We start from the raw sequence: 9,874 nt of genomic DNA, 5'->3' as shown, positions 1-9,874 counted from the left end.
ATACCCAAATAAACCGATTATAGGAATCGGTGTTTTTATATGCTCATATGATCCGATTATACCTTACTTTCAGAAACAAAATATTCATTACATAGTTTAGGAAATTAGCGCATTACATATATAGGATTCAGTATGGGTATTCTAGAATTTGACACATCAAATGTTCGTCAATGAACCTCCGAGCACGTCGGTACAACATCGTATATTCTTTGTGGTGAATGAACTTAGTTTCCCCGTTACGAGTTCTCCATTGCCCATTGAAATGTTCCAGCTGAAATCAGTGAATTCTTAAATGTTAGTATGCGAACTTTTAACGATGACACAAGTATAAATATTATCGGATTACTCACTTTTTCCCCAAGAGGATCTTGTGAATGATGTTGGTACACCATATTTCTAACTTTATCATACTCTCGCATTGCACTTTTTATGTAGTTGAATCAAAAGGCCAAGTCTCTCCATTTGTGGTTATTGGGATTCCCAGTACACCCGTAAAAGAACTCTTTAACTCTCTTCCAAAACATTGAATAGATTCATTCGGACTTCACGGAACGTATTAGCAAACGATTTAACGATACACAAATCTTCATACGGTTCCCATTTCAAGTATACTTCCGGATCCCACTCCATTTTCTAGGCTAAGTGTGTGATGTGGGAGTGGCTCAAAGAGGTTGTCTTTATATAGATAAAGACTCAACGGCTAATTTTTTCAAATTCAATTCAAACAATCGGAGTTTAGGTATGTCCACATAGTCTGATCATGTCCTTGCAAAATCATATAAAATGTGCCTCTCAATAATCATATTTTAACATTGCACATGTAATCTGATTCTTGGCAAAAAAAAGGTTACAGAAGAACTGCCACTTTTCCTTGCAAGAATCGGATTATATGTGATGCAAACATATACCGATTATAAAGGTTGTCAAAATCTGCCTCTCAATAATCGGTTTTTAATATGTCACTTGTAATCCGATTCTTGTCAAAGATATAGGAACATTGTCACTTTTCCTCACAAGAATCGGATTACATGGGATGCCCACATAAACCGATTCTCAAGGTTATCAAAACTCTGAATTTTTTTGTTTTGTCAGAATCGGACTTTAAAAGTATCCTTATAAACCGATTCTGAAAACTTAAAAACCAGGTGAACAAAATTTTCAGAATCGGTCTATGTGGTGCATATTCAAAACCCGATTCTGAAACTGTGTCCCTGGAGAATTGTTAGGATCGGATTTTATACAGGTAAATGTAAACCGATTGTGACTGAAAAACTTCCAGAATCATGCATTTTTTGCACACACACATTGTAATTGGTTATTTTGTCGCGTCTTAGACAAACACAAACAATTTTTAAAAGAAACCAGATTCAGTCATTCATAAACTAGGAATATAACTGAACATAATTTGACAATAAGTTTAAGACATAAGTTTTGACACCATAATTATTCATAGTTAAAGACATAATTTTAATTCATTCATCAACATCCCCACCACGACCACGTCCACGACCACTTCCACGACCACGACCACCTCGTCCTCGTTTAGAAGGTTGGGCGCTGCTTGATGCACCTTCAGAATTCTTTTTTGAGGCGACTCTATTCCTCTTTTTCTTTGTCTCCTCCTCTTCCACCGGTTCCCCAAACTTTGCACCCGCTTCTATATCTTCGAGACTGTTCAATTCATCAATCAATTTTTCATCGACCTTAACATTTTTCCCTCCCCTGATATCTAGATGTGCTTGGGTTATCAAGTGACTGACTCGTCTTCTCTGTTTCCATTTTAAACAACAAACATTAAACAAATAATTCTAAAACAATTAACAAAAACGTAATTGAGAAGTAATACGCACCAGGAATTCGAGAGTTGTATATTTTTCCTCTATCCGAGGCCTCTCGTCTACTCGTATCACTCGAGTATGTGAAATATTGAGGTACCACGGCATGTAACCCGGAATTGCCTCATCATCTTTTTTCAATCAACCATCCATAGCATATCCGTTGAACCTTCTGTCATCCCAATATTTACATGATGGTAAAGGGTCATGAACAATCTCAATATTATTATCAAATGACTTGGTTTTTTTCTCATCAATTTGAAACTTTTTGTGCTCCTGTGGGATTTTTTGTATGTATCCGCATTGTCTTGCGACTCTCGTCGGGTTGTACATTATATATCCTCTTGGGTGAAATAAAGTCCCAAAACAATGAGCTTGCTCTTTGAAAAGACGAGGGTACCCAAATATACCTCAATCTAAAACTTTTCCACCTATAAATTCCTTTCTCCGAAAGTGGTTGTCTGTGGACTGAGTCGAGACAATACAACGCATCGGTTCATACTTTGTGTGATCGTCTATGGATACGAGATCGAGACAATACGACAACAAGATAACTTGTGTGATTGACTATGGATACAAGATCGAGATAATACAACAACGAAGTATGATTACTTGATAATAGGTTCGGACTTAACCAAACACAATAGGATTGCTATCAAGTAATTAGTAATTAACGTTTGTGTATTTTACTTCTAATTATAATAAAAACAATTATAATTGCGGAAATAGAAAAGTAAAAGACACAACAAGATATTGTTAACGAGGAAACCGCAAATGCAGAAAAATCCCGGGACCTTGTCCAGAATTGAATACTCTCAAAATTAAGCCGCTATACAAAATATAAACCAACTTCGTATAGTTGAGACCAAGCAACTAAACCAATAGTTCACCTAGTTACGTCTGTATCCCTGCGCCTCCAACTTGCAATAAGTCACGCACTTGGAACAGTTCCTTTGGTTCGTATTCCAAATAGTAAAGGAACAACAAATCTGTTCGGTTCAAAAGTACATTAACATCGTCCGATTCTGGTAAACCCAGAAAAAATTGATTACAAATTTTCTAATTTTTGAGCGATTGCATGTTACTAAAACCTAGTTTAGAGGATTGGGTTGATAGAAATTACCTGATTCGACCCATTTCCTCCTCTTGTGCGATCAAAGATGGTTCAACTTCCTCAACCGTTTTCTTCTTCAGTTTGTTTCCAATTGCTTGAAAAATTCCGGGATTACTCGCACTAGGATAGTTTCGGTTAGTAGCATGCTTCACTCGTTTCGTCATTATATAGAAGAAAAAAAACGACTAATCGTTTTTGGATCGTCGATAATCGACGATGTTTTGGTTTCAAAAAAATGAAAAAAAAGAGGGAGAAGAAGAAGAAGAAGAGAAGAATCGGTTTATAAAGGATGAAAATGAAAATCTGATTTTGTTTTAAAGTTTTATTATTAAGAGTTATTAGGGGTAAATTGGTAGTATTAATATTTTTTAGAGGGTAAATTGGTAGTTTCAGCAAATTTAAACACCCCTTAGCATTTCCAATTAGGTAGATGATGTAGTTTATAGGCCCAAAATAATCATAGTAGGCCCCAATTTAGCCAGGAAAAATAAATCTTTACACTCTAATCAAAAATGGGTGCATTCTAGAAACAAAAAGTTAAAATTTTGTTTTTGATTTCTACTTCAAATTAAACATCCTTAATTAATCATTGTTGGATCATACAAAGATTTGGTTGGTAGCCTAGCAATAAGTTGGGCACCAACCCCTTTTTGAATAGCCACACCTAGTATATGAAGGATAAAACTATACATATGCCACTATTAGTATCATTATTGGCTAAATAATTTTTTAATCTTTTTAAAAAACAAAAAGTGTCATCGCTAAGTTCTCCCAAAGTGGAGAAGGCCAACACTCCCAAACCGTAGCCATGAGAGACGCATTTATCCAAGTATTTATTGTGCTTACGCAAAACAACATTGGAGATAGCCTAAACTGGGATAAAAGCATGGGAACCTCCCCCTGTAAAAGGAGAGACGCATGTGACATCCATACAAACATTGTGGCCATTTTCCCAATTAAGAACGAGAATGTCTGCAGGGCATAAACCTCTATCATCATCTGACAAGAAGCCCAAAGTAACTTCTTTACGCGCAGGAGCCCCAGCCTTGTAGCAAATATCAGCAATTACATCTCGTACAAGGTCGTGTCGGAACTTGGGTCCAACATCTTTGACACAGTGTAACGCATGATCTCCAAAGGTATCCATAGGCTTATTACAACTTGAACAAAGACCTTCTTCACCAAACAAAAGAATACCAAGGCGGTAACAGACTGCTCTAAACCGTCTTGGTCCAAGACATTGATTCAAACCGCTAATGGGGACATCCAATAAATGATTTTGTGCGTGTTTGACGCGGTTACATTTCCACAAGACTAACAAGGGCTTACTCAATATACACATTTGTGGATTTATAGAGATTTAAAAAGAGTCATGAAAATTAATAACTTTGCGAGAATTATACAGAATTGAGCAAATTTTTGCGGAGTTATGCAGAGTTGTCTAATGTCTTGCAGACATTTGTAGAGTCATGAAGAGTTATAAAAACAAATTTTATATGGAAATATGCATGATAGACATAAATACAAAATTTATTGTAGTTTATTTATTATGGTAACTTCAACTAAATTAAAATTAATTATTATTATTATATATATATATAATTTATTTATTTTGTTCAATAAAATACAATAAAGTGTAACAATAACGGGTCCCCTAGTTCAGCAGGTCATCCCCGTTCCCCAAAAGTTTAATGCGCTCCAGGAGGTCACAGGTTCGAGTCCCCACTGGCGTAATATTGCAGGAATTAACATGGAAGGTAGTGTTAGTTTGCCCCCCTTGTGACACAATCTCAGCCCCCCTCCCGCCGTTTCGGCTCCCTTGGCTAGGTTACCCATGAGGCTCGCTGGTAGATTAGCACAGCAACCTGTTCAATTAATGTATTAGTATGTCGTTGGAGCTTAGCTTGTTAGGCTTCCAACTAGTTTCATGTAATAATATTCATCCAATAATATAATAAAAAAATTTAAAATAAATTAAAATAATTATTATTGTACATTTGTACATAATAATTAAAATTAAAATAATTAATCATATCATATAATTTATACTCATCTATAATAGGGGGAGTTTTATAGATTTTGTATTCATAAAATAAAATAAAAGAGAGTAAAAAACATCTTTATAAAAAAAATTGGAAGTCTTCCAAAATCTTACATATTTTGCAAGACTTTTGTCAAGGCAAATATATACACAAAAGTCACTTAAAGTCTTGAAAACATGTAAGTATACAAAGTCTTTGAATTTTCAAGTTTACAACGAGTAACACAAACTTTAGAAGACCTTTTAACAATCTACAACGAGTAACATAAACTTTGAAAGAGATTTTAAAAATATATAACCAATAACACAATACTTTGTAAATCCATTAAACTCTTTGGAAATCAATAAAAATATTTATTGAGTAAACCCATGTAAGTTCCTTTCAGACATAGCAAATTTGGTGGGGATCTGCTTCTTTACTGCATCAAAATAGGTAACTGCCAAGGTACATGGAAAAGCAGAAATACTTTTGACTTCTACTTCTGTTTCTGGAGTCCAAACAAGATATTAATATTTTATTTAATTTCTCCTGACCCGAGTTTCTCAATGTGGTTGTTAATTATAAATTAGTTCAGCAAGTAAAAATACATACTAGAGAGTTGCATTTTTTTTTATTTTTTTTTGTTCGGTCAAATAGAAATTTCAATGAAGAAAGACATTTAAGAGGGTACCTTAACCCAAAGACTCTAGTCTCTTTCGGACATCCTACTCTATTTAAGTCGATGGAGTAGGATGAAATATTGGTCAAATCACATTGAGATCGTTTAGTGTTGTACACAGAGATTCACTATCTATTAAGAAATAATTTTGGGGTGGATCCCGGAGACGGCCTCATACCTTTCCGGTTAGAGTTGATCAAAATGATCACGAATTGCTGGTAATTCACGTAGCAGTTAATGGTGCAAAGAAATGTAAGAATAACCAACACATTTGGCTTGTTCTTTTGTTCTTTAGTTAACAACAACGACTTGGATCAGCAATTGACGCTTTGGCCGAGTGGTTAAGGCGTGTGCCTGCTAAGTACATGGGGTCTCCCCGCGAGAGTTCGAATCTCTCAGGCGTCGCAACTTTTTTTCCTTTTTTTTCGTTTATCGATCTAAAGAAGAAATCCGGACAAAGCACAAAAACGAAAGCATTGTTTTCCTTTCCTCACACCTTTGCAATAATCGACATATACTTTATCCACCTTTCTAGAAACTACTACAGAAAGATCATACATTAGTACGAATTCAGAACAACGAACTAAATCTTAGGATCAATCTTGAAGCAGAATCAAAGTAAAAGAGAGAGAAGAAGTCATATATGGATAGATATATACGGTGGTTAGAGCATCCACAGTGGGCGAGTATAACCAAAAATTTGGGATGAGATCGTAACGCAGTGGGACGGAGTAAAGATCAAATTTGGAACAAAGATCAAATTTGGACCAAAGATCAAATCCCAGATCATATTTGGTCGCGACCAAATACCAAATCCTAATATAGTCGGGCGTAAATTTAAATTACGCTTGTTGCTGGGCGGACACCCAACCATCCGCCCGTTCACTTACTCATCAGGCGGGCACCAAACCATCCGCCCCATTCAAAATGAAATTCATCAGGCGGACACCCAATCATCCGTCCGTTCACATTTCGTCAGGCGGACACCAAACCATCCGCCCCATTCAAAATGAAATTCATCAGGCGGACACCCAACCATCCGCCCGTTCACTTACTCATCAGGCGGACACCAAACCATCCGCCCCATTCAAATTTCGGGCGTAAACCAATTTTACGCCCATTCAAGCGTACACCAAATTTACGCCCGTTTTCGTGCGGTGATTAATTTTACGCGCGACCAAATTTGGTCTTCTCCCCATAACGTCACAGTACAGATTAAACTCATATTTAGTCTTTTTTTTTGGTATTTGATCTTTGAGTTTAGTCGTACCATTGCAGTCGCTCTTAACGGCTCGGCTTGGATTCAAGCCGTATAACGTTTTTATGCCTTAAAAAAAGATGCCACCTCACTAGCATCTACTACTGAAGTATATGGACGGTTATAAAATTGTGTATAAATTATGTGTTCAAATCAAGAGTCCCATGATCCGGACCCAAAGATAATTAGAAAGAAAATGGGAAATGGTTCTTTCCACGAATTCTTTTCAGTGCAGAATGAACGGTGGAGAACGAATAAAGTGAACCTACTTATTGATGCTCACAGCAAGACACGTGTCGACATGATATGCAGAATACAGTCACACGAACTAAAATTCTAGAACGAAAGAAATGTCGACAATGACAGCATTTCTTGGGCATCAAACTTTCTTTATCTCCTCCACCTGTCCTTCTGTTTCGGGTAACTTACTTAGAGCGACTGCAATGGTACGACTAAACTCAAAGATCAAATACCAAAAAAAAAGACTAAATATGAGTTTAATCTGTACTGTGACGTTATGGGGAGAAGATCAAATTTGGTCGCGCGTAAAATTAATCACCGCACGAAAACGGGCGTAAATTTGGTGTACGCTTGAATGGGGCGTAAAATTGGTTTACGCCCGAAATTTGAATGGGGCGGATGGTTTGGTGTCCGCCTGATGAGTAAGTGAACGGGCGGATGGTTGGGTGTCCGCCTGATGAATTTCATTTTGAATGGGGCGGATGGTTTGGTGTCCGCCTGACGAAATGTGAACAGACGGATGATTGGGTGTCCGCCTGATGAATTTCATTTTGAATGGGGCGGATGGTTTGGTGCCCGCCTGATGAGTAAGTGAACGGGCGGATGGTTGGGTGTCCGCCCAACAACAAGCGTAATTTAAATTTACGCCCGACTATATTAGGATTTGGTATTTGGTCGCGACCAAATATGATCTGGGATTTGATCTTTGGTCCAAATTTGATCTTTACTCCGTCCCACTGCGTTACGATCTCATCCCAAATTTTTGGTTATACTCGCCTACTGTGGATGTTCTTATGTCTCTATAATTTTACCTGGAAAACCGGTATTATCTTAAAATATGTCGACTCACGTGTCAAAATGTAGAAGCGTCTACCCAAGTAAGAACATGCCACCGCCACAACTTCGTACATCATCATAGAAAGACAAACTCACACCAAATAACATGCCCCTTTTCGAAATAGAGACGAGTCCTTGGTGATTGTGTTGAAGTCCCTGGTCATCTCTAGAAAGAGCATCATGGAAACTTACATGGTTTGTGGAGTGGGCAGAACTAATCCACCCGGGCCGGGCCCACTTCCAAGCACGACGACATTGTGAACGCCAATGACCATTGACCAATGAAGTCTGCAAATTTATTCATTTTTTAAATATTTTTTTTCCGAAAATATTTTGTTTTAAATGTTGGTTCCGATGAATTTGGAATTTAGATCACTGACTTCAACATTCAAAAACTCTATTAATGAGAATCTATCATGTTCCCATTTCCTATCCCACTGTTAAAATAGGGGCTCGAACCTCGTCATTGCCGAGTAAATTCTCATTTGAAGAAGTTTGGATGCAGTCTAAGATCACTGTTCAACTTATCCCTAGCTAGAAAGAAACTTCACCAATGTAATGTATTATAGTGATATCAAGTATTTGAAAATGGATGGAGTAGGCATTGTAGTGTTGTGGGCATGAAAGCAGAGTTTAAGAGTTATCTCAGGAGATAAGGGTTAAGTAATAATCAAGTGACTTAATGGCTTATGTATGCGTACACTTGTGTGGGACCCGCCTCCAAATAAACAAATTTCCCACTTGATGGATACTTGATTCGTGTATGTAGTCCATATTAAAGATGGAACCAATATACTATACTAGCCAACAAGTGGGCGGAATTTCAGTGAGGGGGGAAAGTCAATTATTGGAGAAGAAGTACTTATATACGCGAGAAAGAAAGAAAAAGGAGATATTTAACAAAGAAGAGAAGAAGGGATGGGAATGAAAAACATTATGCATACTAAAGTTTTGAGTGATGGGGCTTTTCTGTAAGGTGATGAGTGAGATATCCACATTCCGCTCCACTTTTATAACTTTAGTTTTTGTGTGCTCCTTTGACACCATCACTGCATCACCATTCACTTCCACCATCCCTGTATATAGATCATATATATTATGGAGTAGAGAAATCGTACATGTTTACACATAAAAAACAAATTCAATTAAAGTTGTTAGATATTTACCAGTTTAAGATATTGTCACATCCTTATCTCTAAAGTTTGTGTTGGGTTTCTGATTCGCTTGGAGCCTATGTACAGTATATTTGGTTAAGCCAAATTCTCCGCCTGTAACTCACGGCTGCCTCAGGAGTTATCAATCTATTCTACATAAAACAACACAATTCTTGTCCCTAGAGTCTGGACTAGTAACTCTAAGAAGTTTGGAACCCCATGCAGCAGTCATGTTGCAAATGAGCACAAGCCTCAAAGTTAGCTACAAATAACCACAACAATCATAAAATTAGGCTATATTAAGCTTATAACTCACGATCATTACAGTTCATCGATTACTGTCCACCTAAAACGAAATAATCCTGAATCCTGGTCACGGGTGATTCCCAAAAGCTTGGAGTTACCTCCTATTAGAGGGTAATACATGTACTGTCACGTGCGAAACCTAGGAGTCGTCGTGAAAGACGGCTATGGGTATAACGAATCGTCGTGAAAGGCGGCTATGAAAGATTGTTCAATGAATCTATCAATCTCCCTCGTGGGCAACAAAGCATCCGCCACGTGTACACACAAGTCGGCCTAATAACTGGCCCCACATGAGTGGATGATGTCGTCAGTTTTCTCCAAAAATATGTACCTCACAAGTCTGTTCGAAACTAGTCAAAATCAATAAAGCAAATAGATGGAAATTTCAGTTCTATACGCACAAAATTAGAGACTTATTACAAATTTCCAT

General features: G+C 37.3%; 1 non-coding gene across 1 annotated transcript; it reads left to right on the top strand.

The window, feature by feature from the left end:
- The first annotated feature begins 5,972 nt into the window (after nucleotides 1-5,972).
- TRNAS-GCU lies at nucleotides 5,973-6,054 on the top strand. The gene has a single exon. It is a non-coding gene; the product is annotated as a tRNA-Ser (tRNA).
- The last annotated feature ends 3,820 nt before the right edge of the window (nucleotides 6,055-9,874 follow it).

Source organism: Papaver somniferum, unplaced genomic scaffold (assembly GCF_003573695.1).
Source record: "Papaver somniferum cultivar HN1 unplaced genomic scaffold, ASM357369v1 unplaced-scaffold_18, whole genome shotgun sequence".
Lineage (NCBI taxonomy): Eukaryota > Viridiplantae > Streptophyta > Magnoliopsida > Ranunculales > Papaveraceae > Papaver > Papaver somniferum.
This window is presented reverse-complemented; position numbering and strand designations above follow the sequence as displayed.